Here is a 14808-nt window from a genome sequence, read left to right on the forward strand (position 1 = left end):
TATGTAATGAAAATGAACCTTATACAATAATTAAATCAAAACCCATCATCAATCTAAACATAAAATGTAAACAAAAACATTTACATAATTTTTTTTATTTTGGGAGAGTTAATCAGGTTTATTTATTTTTAATGGAGGTACTGGAGATTGAACCCAGGACCTCATGCATGCTAAGCACGTGCTACCACTGAGCTATACTCTCCCCCAAAAAACATTTACATAAAAACACACAAAAAAAATCTTCAGGACCTGGAGTTAATCAAAGAGTCTTTAGCTCTCACACCAAAAGTACAATCCATAAGAGAAAAAAAATGAGTAAGTTGTACTTTATCAAAATTCAAAACTTTTTACTCTGTTAAAGACACCGTTAAGAAGATTGGGAGAAAGCATTTGCAAAACACATATCTGACCAAAGCCTTGTATCCAGACTTTAAAAACTCTCATAACTCAGCAATAAATAAAACCAAACAAACAATTGAAAAAAATAACATTTTGCAATGGACAGAAGACTTAAACCTTACCAAAGAGATTATAGGTGGTAAATAAATATATGAAAAGATGTTCAATATTATTCATTGAGGAAATAGAAATTAGTACTCCAGTGTGATAAAGAATGACACACCTGTTAGAATAATTAAAATTAAAATACTGGAACTATCAAATGATGACAAGAGTGCAGAGCGACCAGAATACTCCTCCATGGCCTGTAGGAATGAAAAATGTTCGGCCACTTTGGGAGACAGTTTGGCAGTTTCTTCAAATCATATGACCCCATCAGTGCCTCCCCTGAGTATTTACTCTGGAGAAGTGAAACTTATGCAAAGACCCATCCATGAATGTTTATGGCAACTTTATTCATAATTGCTCCAAATTGTAAATAGTGTCAAGCCCTTCAGTGACTGAAAGGTTAAACAGACTGTCCCACATTCACACAGTGGAATACAATGCAGCAATAAAAGAAACAAACTATTGATAAATGCAGCAGTTTGGATGATTCTCAAAGGCACTGTGCTAACTGAAAGAAGCCAGGCTCCCAAGGTCACATACTGCATGATTCCATTTACATGACAGTCTTAAAGAGACAAATCTACAGGGAAGAAGAAGAGAATGACCATTGCCAGGGCTTAGGATTAGGGACAAGGTGTGATGAAAAACAGATAGCTTGACTACAAAAGGAGCTTTGAAGGTGATTAAACTGTTCTGTATTTTTATTGTTGTGGTTACAAGAATTTATACATGTGTTAAAATTCCTAAAATTTTACACAGAAAAAGTCAGTTTTCCTGTAAATTATTTTAAAAAATAGAAAAATAATGCAGCTTTCCTGAACTTCAAGATCTCTGGAGACAGACTCACCTGACATTTAGTCTAGCTCTGCTCCTCATAACCTGGGTGAATTTGGGGTTAATGCTTAACCTCAGTATTCTCATCTGTAAAGTGGGGATACTAACTACCTGTCACCTGATAGAGAAAGTTAAGCGAGATAGTACTTGCAAGACACTTAGCACAGTGCTTGGTGCGTGGTAAGAGCTCAGTAAAGTTCAGCTAGTGTTTTTGCTATTATTTCTATGCCTTCTACTTCTTATTGTAGAGAATAATGCCAATGATAAAAATTAGTCATATTTTAACCACTAAAATACTAATGTCGGGACATTTTGAGAAGTAGTAACATGGTTTGCAGCTCTGTGATATTTTATCTGAAATTGCATCCCAGAGTCAGACAGGCTCAGTTTGCTCCCCAGTGCCCTCAACAATCAGAGGCCACTGTTCTACATTACCCCAGTGTGACTGATTTAGCTCCATCTAGAATCTCTGAGCCTACTGTTCCCTTGTTGGTTAACCTTGGAAGAAAGTTCAACATAATAGATTAAGAGAAAGCCTTTTGAGAGGTCCTATGCATCTTGACTCTGAGATGGTTTCCAAAACCTAGTATAAATTACCATTGCTACTCTTTGTGTGTGTGTGTGTGTGTGTGTGTGTGTGTGTGTGTGTGTGTGTACACAAATGGCAGTCTTCCAAACTCCTCTGCCAGTATCTCACAGCCACAGAAGGCTGGATTTTAAGCATTTGGAATTCCACTTCTTATCTTCCAGCAGTTGGCATTGAGAGCCCAGGACAGTTTCATATGTAAGTGCCTGATGTCACTGATAATCTATAACTGATAGAGCCCAGATGCCTGACTGAGCATGTCCAATCACTTAAGTTAATAGAGAAGCTTCATCATGTGCCTGTAATCTTTGGCATCTGACTTGCAGTCCTGTTCTCCCCCGACTCCTGAGCTGGCAAACTCCCTTCCACCTACAGTCTCCCAGGCTGGAGCATCTTTCCAGGAGACAGCAGAGGGTCAACTCCTGGCCCATCTTGTTGTCTTCTAATAACTCTAATAGCCCTGCATGCTTGCCACTTGAGAATTGTATTAAATAGAGCTTCCTGGTGTGTATGTTAGGATTTGTTTAGACACGAATCCTGTGATGGCCAGGCTGGGAAGATGCAGTGCTAGCTACACAGAAGGAAGTTGCACAGCCCTGGACAAGTCTGTTGTTTCTCTCTGGCCTCAGTTTTCACAACTGTAAATGGAAAGGACTGGATCCAATGGTGTCTAATGTCTCCATCACTTTTTTTTTTTTAACTTTTTTTAATGTCTCCATCACTTTTAACATTTCAGGATTCTAGTTCAATAACAAAGTTGTGTTGTGGTTAAAAAAAAATTCCTTGAAATCTAAAACACATTGATCCACATTCTTAATTTTTTTCTTCTTCTTCAAAATAATGATCACATCTAAATTGAGTTATGAATACTATAATCTTTGTTGTGTGATTCAGTGTGGCTACAAAGAAATTAGTTCTTGAGCTGTCAATAAATTAACACGGGTTCGTGGTTATCTTCAATTCAGATTTGACACAGGCGTGAAGGAAGAGCTTGGAGAACCACATTTTTCACATCAGGAGTGACTGAAGAGGCATTAGGTTAGTTCAAGTGCATGTATTCTGTGCTGGGAGGTTGGGGGGAGGAGGTAGTGATGATGACTGAAGGGTTAGGAGAGAAGGAAGGGGATTACTAACCTCATGTGACAGAACAGTCACAATTAGACAACCCCTTCCCCGTCTTGCTTCACCGGAACGTGTTAGCTATTCACCTTCCAAATCCACTCCTGAACCAGAAGGATGTGCAGACACAGACAACATCTTTAAATTAGAAAGGAGCGGCTAAATGGCCTTGCTGTCGTTTCAGGAGAATACAAATACCTACATGTACCGCTCCCGGTACCAGGGCCTCCAGGAGGGAGTTGGGATGATAAGGACAAAGCCTGTGCTAGCTGACTAGGTCCAGGGCATTTTTTCCAGAGCCAGTGGTTTACAATTCCACATTCACGAATGTAGACTCTTCCCAACAGTGAGATAAATCCTTGCCTTCACCACACTCCTCGGTGGGGACAGCTAGAGGACCAGCAGAATATAAGGAATGCCAGGTTTTTTGTTGGAAGGCAGGAGGTTGGGTCTTGACTTTGTTATTTACCAATTGTATGACCCAAAGGAAGTAATTTTAACCTCTGTAATTCATTCCTTTATTATTTGGTTGAGTGAGTATGTATTGAATTCCTGCAATGCTGTCCACTGGGCTAAGTATCAGGATGACAATGAGACATCCTTCTTGCTTTTATCAATTTCAGAAACTCAATTACTGCCAGTAATACTTGATATATGTGTCAGGCCATATGCATTTTACATAAATTATGATAGTAAATTCTCACAATACTCCAAAGAGTTATTATCACCATTTTTCAGATAAGAAAACTGAGGCTCACATAGGTAGCTTACTCAAAGTCATGGAGCAAGTGATAGAAATAGGACTTTTGGTCCCGAGCCTTAAAGTTTAACCATCGTATCCACTGTACCTCTTGATTTACTGATCTGAAAACGTGGGTAATGCTACTGAACTAAATTTATTTCATAAGGTTTAGTGGAAATTTTTAGTAAACTCGAATGTGTCATTAAATGTATTCAGTGATTATAATAGGTCAACTGAATGGTGGAGGAGAAATAGCCCAGGGATGGATACTTCTCTGCTCTACATTTAATAAATCGTGGAGCGTGGGCAAGTCACTGCAGCAATCTGAGTCTTCATTGCATCAGGCGACCAGATGAAGGGAATTATGGCCACCCTGTCTTTCTTGAAGATTGTTGTAAGGATCAAAAAAAAGCTGGGGATGTGAAATGTTGTGTATGAATTAAGGGCTGTGAGAATTTAAGATCTTTGTCAATATAGTGTGAACATTTAAGTTGTGATGGGCAAGAGGGACACTCCCATGGAGTCTCAAGATATTCCCTGTATTTATTAATTCTGAGCATCTGAATCTTGACTTCCAAAGAAGTGAAGTTAAACAGAAAGAGCAATGGCATAGTTGTCTCACGAAACATTAGAGTTGCCACGTGACTTATAAACTTTGGAATGTGTTCAAAGGTAGTTTCCAGGTCCTACCCTCCAGATACTCTGGTTTGTTGGCTCTAGGCTGGCTCATAGGAGTCTATGCTTAAATTAATACTGATTCAGGGAAAACAGACTGCACGTTGTGAATCTTCCATCTTGTTCAAGACACACCCTTTACAGATGGAACATGGGGATGCCTGGCTTATAGGAAACACTTCCTAAAATGAATTCCCTTTCTTGCAAAGGAATTTGTTAATTCAACAAGTATTTATTGAGTACGTGCTATGAGCCAAGACGTGTTCCTCATGCTGAGGGTACAGCAGTGCACACGCTTGCCCTGGTGGAGCTGACATTCCCTTGGGGGAAGATGGATGGCAAAGTGTTAAGTACATTAATACATGGCACAGTGGGTCTGGTGTGCAGGAAAGACAGATCCATGAAAGGAAATTCAGCAGGATAAGGGGATAGAGTGTTACAGGTGGGGCCAGCCTTCCTCATAAAGTGATGTTTGAATAGAAACATGAAGGAAATGAGAGGGGCCCTCCAGGTAACTGAGGCTAATTTCAGCGAGGGGAAATAGGTACAAAAGTCTGAGGCCCAAGTGTGCTTGGCATATTCAGAGAACAGGACTGAGGCCATGCCCTAATGCACAGGAAGTCATGTGTACACACCGTTCTAACTCTTAAAAACGAAAATCTGCACCTGCTCCCAGCTCCCAATTTCTTAACCTGGCATTCAGAGCCCTTTGCAGTCTGGCTCTAATCTTCGATCTTTTTTCAATTTTTCTTTTTAACGCACATTCAGGTCCAACGGACCTCCTCTGGCTTTGCTTGCCCTCCCTCCCTCGGGCCTCCCCTGCCCTTGGGGCTCCCTGACTCCCTCTAAAGCAGTGGTTCTCAACTGTGGGTAATTTTGCCCCCAAAGTGAATCTGGCAATGTCTTTAAACTTTAGAAGTTGTCATAGTTGGAGAGTTCTACTGGTCATTTAGTGGGTAGAGGCCAGGTATAATGCTACATGCCCTATAATGCACAAGAGAGCCCATGCAACAAAGAATTATTTGGGCCAACATGTCAATAATACCAAGACTTGAGAGACCCTGCTCTAAGGCCTCTTTATTCTTCAAAGATGGGGCCTCTTTTATGCAGCTTCTGGAAGTCCCTTACCCCAGCCCTACAGGATTCTCTCTCTGAATTATGTGGACCTTATATACTGCCTTTTATCATCATATCCATCCTGACATGATTACGTGCACAAGTTTTGGAATTATACAGCACAGATTTCATTCTCATCCTATCTCTGTGATCTTAGGTACATTATTTAACTTTTCCAACGTACCTTTTCCTTATCTGTAAAACAGGACAAGTGCGTTGTTGGGAGGATTAAATGTGTTAGTGTGTGTAAATCCCTTAACCACAGTGCCTGATACAGGGCCTAATAAACCTTAGTTATTATGATAATAACCATTATTTAATTTCCTTAACTGGTTGCATGACCCTTGGAACCAGCAATTCGATGTTGTGCTTAGATCCCTTATGCTTTCTTGTATCTCCAGGTCCAGATGAGTTAGAGTTGTTTACCGAATTTTTCTTGGTAATTGTAAGCTTTGAGTAAGTGTTGGGTATATTCCCAAACAATGGGCTCCAAAGCTGGGAGCACAGGCTAAGTGCATCACCTTTTGAGAAAATAAACTGCTCACTTAGGTCAGTGAATAAACTCTTCCAGCTCACCGAATGCTGATGCTTGATCCAGGACAAATCCATCACTAGGGCTGCACCTGAGTTTCTGGGGATAGCTTTCCTCTTTTCTGTGTTAAGATAAGAAAGATAGAAAAAGAAATAGTCAGAAAAGAATTTAAGCACAGGCTCAACCCGATAAGAAGGAGGATTGTGTGGGGGCACTGACAGAGGAAGCAGGGAAGAGAAGTGATAAATGGTCTTAGGACTGAGGGAGGGCTGTTCATTTAGAGGGTGCAATCCTGTATGTGCCCTTTAAAAAAAAATAGTCTGCTAGTATGATTTCAGTGAACTCTTGGTTGAATGTGTCTCTTTCCCTCCCAGCCCTCCTTCTGAGTAACTTGCTGATTTTCCAACTTGTAATCTAGAAATCAAAGCTGTGAAAAAAGACAAGCAGAGGCTAAGATACTTGTATAAGCAAATGCGTGTTACTTCACTGCCACCTAATTTATGTTTTAAGTAAGTCAAGATATTTAGCCCTGGACCTCGCTTAAACTGAGGGAGACTTACAGAGCTCCAGACAGAAGTAGAGATCTGAGAGTCTCCCCTTCCTAACCCTAACACCAGGCTTCTGAGAGGCATCAGGAAGGGCTGGACTTTTTTTTTTCTTATAGGCAGGCACAGGGTCCAGAGGGGATGCTGGAGACAGAGGAAGTCCTCTGTCGGTGGATGGATGCTCCAACTGCAGCCGTTTTTTTTTTTTGTTTTTTTTTTTCCCCAGTTCTGAGAACATCTTTCTCTTCTTACTTTGGGATCTTCCACTGGCTTCTCGGCCCACTCGCTTCTTCTGTCCAAAGCCTGCTCACCCTTCATTCACAGCTTGAGCACCTCTTTCTCGGGGAAGTCCTCCCTCACTGCCCTTGCCCAAGCTGTTTTCCTCTCATTCAGTTCCACAGCACCCCTCCCTTCTCCTCCCTCACACTTACCACAGTTGTAAAAGGTATAAATCCTCCCTACCTTGTAAACTCTGAGCAGAGACGTGACCCAAGACTATCTTATTCGCCAGTCAGTTTTCTGTGCTCACAACAGTGCCTGGAATGTGGTAGTCTCACACTGAATGTTCATTGAATGGGTCAATGAAGTAGAAGTTATAAGTCCTGGATTTAAGCTCATCTCTGTCCTTGACCTGCTATGTGACCTTGAGCAAATGTTTTCTTCTGTAAAAATAGTTCATAGCTCCAAACCTTTTATGTGCACGATTCTACTTAGTCCTCACAACCACACAAGAGGTGAGTACTGTTTGCTGTCCGTATCTTGTAGATTAGAAAACTAAGACTCAGAGAGGTTAAATATTGGGTCCGAGTTTATGCAGTGTTCAAATCACCATGCCCTAGTGGTCCTTCCATTTCCCTACATATAATGTGAAAGTGCGATGCTAGGTAACTTCTGAGATCCTTCCTAAGTCCTACTTTTTGTAAGCTCGAAATCCTAATATTAAACTGGCACTAGTAAGGTAGAGTGACTAGGAGGTGGGGATGGCTATTGAAAGATTAGTTTAAAAATGATATATGATATTTGTCCTTGTCTGACTTATTTCACTAAGTATAATCATCTCTAGGTCTATCCATGTTGCTGCAAATGGCATTATTTCATTCTTCTGTACGGCTGAGTGGTATTCCATTGTATTTATATACCACATCTTCTTTATCAATTCATCTGTCGATGGATGTTTAGGTTGCTTCCATGTGTTTGTTGGCTGTTGTAAATGAGAGAGGTGATTAGGCAGACTTACTGACCCTGGCTTATTAACAACAAGGGAAAGACAGTGCCAGGCTGTGAAAAAACAAGTTGTTTCTCTTATCCTGCACCTGTCTCCTTAATTCCAAGAACATAGTCATACAACAGGACGATTTATGTCCCACAACTGCTGCCTTGATCAAGGACACACCCCAGTATCTCTTTCTCTGTTCTCTTTTTTTCCCGCCGAAGTTTCTGTTTTAGGGCTGAGCTTTATGGGAGGAAAGAGCCCGGAACAGAAGATGATTGGCACTACTAGAATAAAGATGACGAGGGCAGAGCCTTCTAATAAAAGACCCGGTGTCCAGATCAAGGGGCTGGAGCTGTCTTGACCAGCCACCTGGCTGACAGCTCCCTGTTGAGTGTTTCCTTTTTTTCCTCTCTCTGAGCAGTAAAGCAGCTTTCTTTGTTTCACTTTGTCCCTCTATATCTGTCGAGAATTCCTTCTCAATTGGCAGGCAAGAACCCACTCATCTGAGGTGAGGGGCTTGTCCACCGATTTGGTGGGCTTGCCCACACATTTTTTGGCTTTCCAGTTTGGGGGTTTTCTATCCGCTGACATAAATAGTGCTGCTATGAATATTGGAGTGCATACATCTTTTCTAATTGGAGTTTTCTCTGGATATATGCCCAGGAGTGAGATTGCTGGATCACAGGGAAGTCAGTTTTTAGTTTTTTAAGGAATCTCTGTAATGTTTTCCATAGTGGCTGCAAATTACATTTGAATGTGTGTGTGTGTATATAATATGTGTAACTGAATCACGATGCTATACACCAGAAAGTAACACAACATTGTAAATCAACTATACTTCAATTTAGAAAAATGATTATAATGATCTTGGTCTGGGGACATGAGGGCCAGGGGACAGGGAAAGAAGGTCCACTCATCAGTGACATGTCTTTTCTTGTTCCAGCTTACCCAACAAGTTGAACGACTCCAGCGTGCTTTAGCAGCCGGCATAGCACTTGCTTGACAAGATTTGACAAAGATCAGGCAGCTGTCAATAGTTTGCCAAAAGCTAAATGATGCAGGCTGAATGCAGCATATCATTTATAGTCGCTCGCTCTCTCACGCCCCTTCTTCCCACACTTGTATTTTTTTTTTTAATCTTTCTTTTCTCTGGAATTTCTTGCTTTTTGACAGTAAAGCAAATGAGCTCTGTGCCGTGAAGAATGGAAGCACTGCTCCTGTGCCTTTCTCTGCTCGCTGCCTTTGTTGAGTCGTGCATGTCTTCCTGAGTAATTGGAGACGACACCAGGTGTGAGGTGAGGGACGGGCAGAGTCTAGCCCTCCTGATGGTCTCCATCTGGCTTTGGAGAAGTTTGGATTCAGAGATAGGGTCGTAAGCAAGGACAGGAATGGTATTAAGGGGCAAGGTGACAATGAGCCACTAAGAAAATGGGCAGGCAGAACTTCCCTTAGATTTTTTGGGCTGGCATCACTGGCAAAGGGGGAAAGTAGATGCTGACCGAGCTGCTGATGCTGTGGATTCTGTCTCAGCTCCGTCACCGACCCCTGTGACCTTGGGGAATTTACTCTTCTAGGCTCAGTGCTTCTGTGTCTCTCAAGAGGAGATAATGGAGCATCACGGTGGTCCAGAGGCTTAATTATTGTTTGCAGAAGAAGACTTGGATATCTTTAGATGAATGGCACAGTCAAGGTGCTGTCCAAAATAGTATCATTTTGCTTGTTAGTTAGCAAGATGGCTGATACCTGTCATTGTGTATTGGGTCTGTCTTAATGGAGGAGTCACTGTAGAGAGAGGAAGGAAGAAATACGAGGCTGGAGAATGGCCATTCCATGGATTTTTTGGGTCCAATTGACCATGCTTCAAATTTCTTTTTATTCTGAGTGTTAGCTACTGTGGCCAATTAAAGATGACCACCAATTCTTTGATTCTCTTCCTGGTGAGAAAAGAAATTTGTTTCCACTTTCCTGAACCTGGGCTGGCCTGTGACCACATCACCACTGGGATGTGGTGAAAGTGACACAAGGCAAAGCTGGTCTTTAAGAGGACTGACCGGCTTTCCCTTCATCTCCAGGGGCCCTGGACCACCATGTAATCATTCCAGCTGCCCTGTTGTCCAGCTGTGCGCATCCTGTGATTCTGTGGAGAGTGGTCACCAAGGTGACAAACAGTGAGGCCTCTGTGGGTCTTCTTGGACCTCTAACCAGACCAACTGCCAACTAAATGCCCCTGAGCAATCCAGGTGATGTCACGTACAGCATGATAGTCATCCACCTGAGCCCTGCTCAGAGTTCTGTTCCACAAAATCATGATCCATAGTGAGGACAGTGTGTAACATGGGTGTGGAGATCTGGAGGAGTTACCGTTTATTGCCTGCCTGCTGTGAACCCACTGCAAGGCCTCATTTAATTTTTATTTTAATTCCAAAACTTAGGTGTAATTACTCTAGTTTTACAGGTGAGGGAATTAATTCCTAGAAGGAGCAACAACAGAGGAAGCTCTTGGATTTGCATCCAGGTGTGTATGAGGCCAGAGCACCTGGTCTTTCCAGGATGGCACCTACCCCCACTGGCACCTCTTTCTTGACGGCTGGTCCCGGTACACGAGGCATCAACTTTAATACTTTGTTACTTTGGGCTGAGTCCCACCCAAATTCCATTCTTATGCAAACACAGGAGGGCATGTTATCATTCAGGACTCAGTAATATGAATAAACTCTCTGATCTTTGCTTCCGGATTACTCTTTGCAAGAGCAAGATGTGATCATCTCTAATAAAAACCACCAACATTTATTGAGCAACTCTCTGCTCTCTCCTCCTTTCTCATTTAGAATCTTCATCTTAACCTATGGGAGAGATACTGTTATCCCCCCTCCTTTCACAGATTTGGTCCAGGATTCCCTACCTGGCTTATCCGGAGCCTAGACTGGATGCACAAGGATCCTGTTCTGACAGAGTCTCAGGATAGGTGTTTCCATGAGTTCCCTGCATAACCAGCTGTGTGTGGACCCTATTGGTCTAAGCCAGCTCAGGAGGAGGTGCTGACGTTAGTGGTTCCTGGGTAGGTTACTGTTCATGCTACCCAGATCAGTCATTTGCTTCCCCTGTGCCCAAGTTGGCCACACCCTAAGAAGCACGGTGCTCCAAATCAGAGGCTCTGCTCCTGGTGTGGAGCACCAATTCCCTCTAGAGCATCTCCCCTCTAGCCAATTCCCAGATAGGTCACAGTTGATGTAAAGAGGGTGGCTGGCGCATGCCGACCCTTGCTCGCTGGACACAAATGAATCTGAGCTCACGCACTTACTCTTGGTTAGGTGAACAGTGTTACCTGCAAAGGGTCTCAGAGCTAAAGGGACAGTAAGGCATGATTTGTCCAGCCCCTCCCTTAATTTGAGGTAAGTCAACTCTGATTCATAATCTCTTACGGGCGTTTTCTAGGCCTCCTCAACCCCCACCCTCTCTCTTGCTCATTGCTCTTTAATTCTCTTTTTTGGTGGTGTCTTTGCCTGGTTTTGGTATCAGGGTGATGGTGGCTTCATAGAATGAGTTTGGGAGTATTCCCTCCTTTTCAGTCGTCTGGAAGAGTTTGAGAAGGACTGGTATGAGTTCTTTGTATGTTTAGTAGAATTTCCTGGTGAAGCCGTCCAGTCCTGGACTTTTATTTGTAGGGAGGTTTTTTATTGCTAATTCAATTTCATTTCTAGTGATCGGTTTGTTCAAGTGGTCAGTTTCTTCTTGACTCAGTCTTGGTGGACTGTATGTTTCTAGAAGCTTGTCCATCTCCTCTAGGTTATCCATTTTGATTCCATATAGTTTTTCATAATATTCTTGTATGATATTCTGTATTTCTATGTTATTTGTTGTAATTTCTCCATTTTCCTTTCTTATTTTGCTTATTTGTGCTCTCTCTTTTTTTCGTCTTTGTGAGTTTGGCCAGAGGTTTGTCGATTTTATTTACTCTTTCAAAACACCAGCTTTCGCGCGCTTCTCTAACTGTTGGCGATAGCCAGGTATGGGCCCGACACTCCAGCACCACCCATTTTCAGGGCTAGTTGATTCCGCGGGTGAGTTGTTTCACACTCCTCAGCAGATTCCTACTTCCACGGCTACCGTCCTGCTGCTCATTGCCTTTAAAATGCTGGTCCTTCCCTCTCTTTCTCCAAGACCCCAAGCTTAAGCTTTCCTTCCAGCCTTTGCACTTGCTGTTCCTTCTCCCTGGAAGACTCTTCCTCTGGATCTTCCCGTTTTTGACTCCTCTTCTTTCGTAGTCACTTACACAGCACTTGCCTTGTCATTGTCCTTAGCCCTTTACATATGTTAACTCATTTAATCCCCATGATCATCTGAGGAAACTGAGGCACAGAGAGGTTAATCACGTCCCCAATGTCACACAGGTGGCAAGTGATAAAGCCAGGCTTTGAAGCCGTAGACTGGCTCCGGAGGCAATGCTCTCACCTGATTCCATGCCGTCTCTCTTTCCTGGCGTTAAGGCCTAATTCAAGGTCACATGGTACTGTTTGATATTCCCCACAGATCACTGAATTTGCCGCGTTTGCTGATTTCTTCATTGCTGGGCCCCTCCTCAGGGTGTGCACCCTGTAAGTGCAAGAGTTTGAGTTGTTTTGTCTGTCATCACATTTCTAGTGCATTTGTCGAGTGAATGATTAGGTTAGAGACCCGGCTGAGTAACTGGGTGGCGAAAAGGTGACTGAGCAGGATGGTAGCCGAGCTCCAGCCTGATCTCTCCATTGTTTCCCTCTCCTCCTTATTTTACCAGTTTTGACTTTTGTTCTTTCCTAACGAAGTGGCCCCTTTGAGTAGGAAGAGCACACAGCTAGCCAGAGCAGATCTAGCTAGAGTCTGGTTTTCGCCAGCTGCTGGCAGTGAGACCCTGCATGGGTTGTGTAGCTGTTCAGAGTCTGTTTTCTTTCCTGAAAATTGGAGGAAATTCCCTTTTTCCTTACAGAGCTGGTTTCACAGGGCTGTAGTAGTAGCCACAGCTAATGTGAATCGATCCCACCTCTGTGCCCAGCCATGCTCAGTCGATGACCCAGATTGTCTCATTTAGAGCTTCTTAAAACTCTGTAGTGGGGTGGGGTGGGTTTAGCTCAGCAGTAGAGCACATGCTTAGTATGCATGAAGTCCTGAGTTCAATCCCCAGTACCTCCATTAAAAGAAAAGCTATATTCAATTTCTTATAATGATCTGTAATGAAAAAATAATCTGAAAAAAAATATATATATAACTGAATTGCTTTGCTGTCCACCTGAAACTAACATTGTAAATTGAAAAATTAAGAATTAAAAAAAACTCCATAGGGTAAGTAGAGTGATAGCCCCATTTTACAGTTGAAGACACTGAGGCCCAGAGCAGTTGGATATCTTGTCCCTGTAAAAATCATACTTTGAACCCACACAGTCTGATTCCAAAATCTGTGCTCTTAACCACGATAAAAAACTCATGTAAAATGCTATGAAAAATGTCAGTGATTATCATTGTTGAAGGTCCTTAACAATGTGGAATTGGTGATTACCTCTTGGGGCTAAACCTATAGCCAGAGCAGCACTGTGTTTGGTCTGCTCTGGGTTGCAGTGAGCATCTGGTAACAGATGTGCTTTAGCCTGGCAGGGGGCTGACAGGTTGGCTGGGTGGGCAGACACTAGGCAGAAGGAAAAAAAAAAAAAAAAAAAAAAAAACCAAAATGAAGGTTAAACCATCTGAAGATTTCCTAGAGCAAATGTCTCCCTTTCCCACCGAACATTAGCTGGCATTTAAAGAAAATTATATTACCATGCAACTTCTATATAGAAAACGGGCTTATAGCTGGTGCTGCATGTTCCATATCTTTTTAAAAACCAGAGCAATACGTTGGTAGAATAAACAGTTGTACTTGAGCACGTAGAAGTTGAGATAGATGTTAAAACACCCATGTCCTGTGGTGTGTACCAGTAGGAGACATTAGAATCATTTTTACTGATTATAGTAATACACGGTGCCATTGAAATGAACAGCCTCGCTTGTTAAAAAAGAACCATGAGTATTATTAGCTTCTTTGGATGACAGTAGTTCCTCATACATTTTTAATGTTTTAATCTGCAAAACTCATTGATGTTTCATGTTGGAAGTGCATGGCGCACTGTGTTACGGGGCAGCCATTTAGGGACTAGAGCAGGTGAAGGTGGTGGGCAAAGAGGGTGAGGGGCAGGGAGGGTGAAAGCACTGATTCGGTTCCAGCCAGGCTGAAGAAGCATTTCAGATCTCAGCTCTCTGCTCATAAATATGGTACCTTAGGAGGAACTGAAAGCTAACAATTGTATAACATGCTATAGTTTTCACAAGCTTTTGCATACTTTCTTTCACTTGACCTTGGAGTTTATTATCCCCGTTACAAATGGTGAAATTGACAAGCAGGATAGACATGTGACCTGCCTGAGATCATCTCATTAGGTCCTGGAAGGTCCAGGTTCTGACTATAAAATTTTTGTTTGATGTATTACATTTTGCTCTCTCTGCATAATACTATTTGGTCTTATTCCATGATAGGGAGTAGAAACAAAAGACTTGGCCTGTGAATCCAGTGATATTGCTGGTGGCCTTCATATCAGCTCAGCTAACAGAAATAATACAGTTTATCTCTCCAGAATGGTATTAAACACTCTTGGATATTTGTTCACTCATTCATTTGTTCATACATTCTACCAATATGTATTTAATATCTATCATGTGCTAAATGTCTTGTTAAGCATCAGTTACTGTATTATAATCAAGATAATCAATAAAGCTGTGATCATTTTGAAAATGAAGGTAAAGTAGCACTATCTAATGTAAATTGGTGCATACTTTTTTGGAAGGCAATTTAAAAGTACCTTAGAATGCTGAATGCACAAGTTCTTAAGCCCAGAAATTTCACTTCTTGCTGTCATAGAAAAATACTGCCATGTA

At 42.1% G+C, this 14808-nt stretch overlaps 1 long non-coding RNA gene across 1 annotated transcript; it reads left to right on the plus strand.

Moving 5' to 3' along the window:
- The first annotated feature begins 3249 nt into the window (after positions 1-3249).
- Positions 3250-11923, plus strand: LOC116659825. The gene is made up of 3 exons (XR_004315191.1): positions 3250-3262; positions 4704-4706; positions 11841-11923. It is a non-coding gene; the product is annotated as an uncharacterized LOC116659825 (long non-coding RNA).
- The last annotated feature ends 2885 nt before the right edge of the window (positions 11924-14808 follow it).

The sequence above is a fragment of the Camelus ferus genome, chromosome 3, assembly GCF_009834535.1.
Source record: "Camelus ferus isolate YT-003-E chromosome 3, BCGSAC_Cfer_1.0, whole genome shotgun sequence".
Lineage (NCBI taxonomy): Eukaryota > Metazoa > Chordata > Mammalia > Artiodactyla > Camelidae > Camelus > Camelus ferus.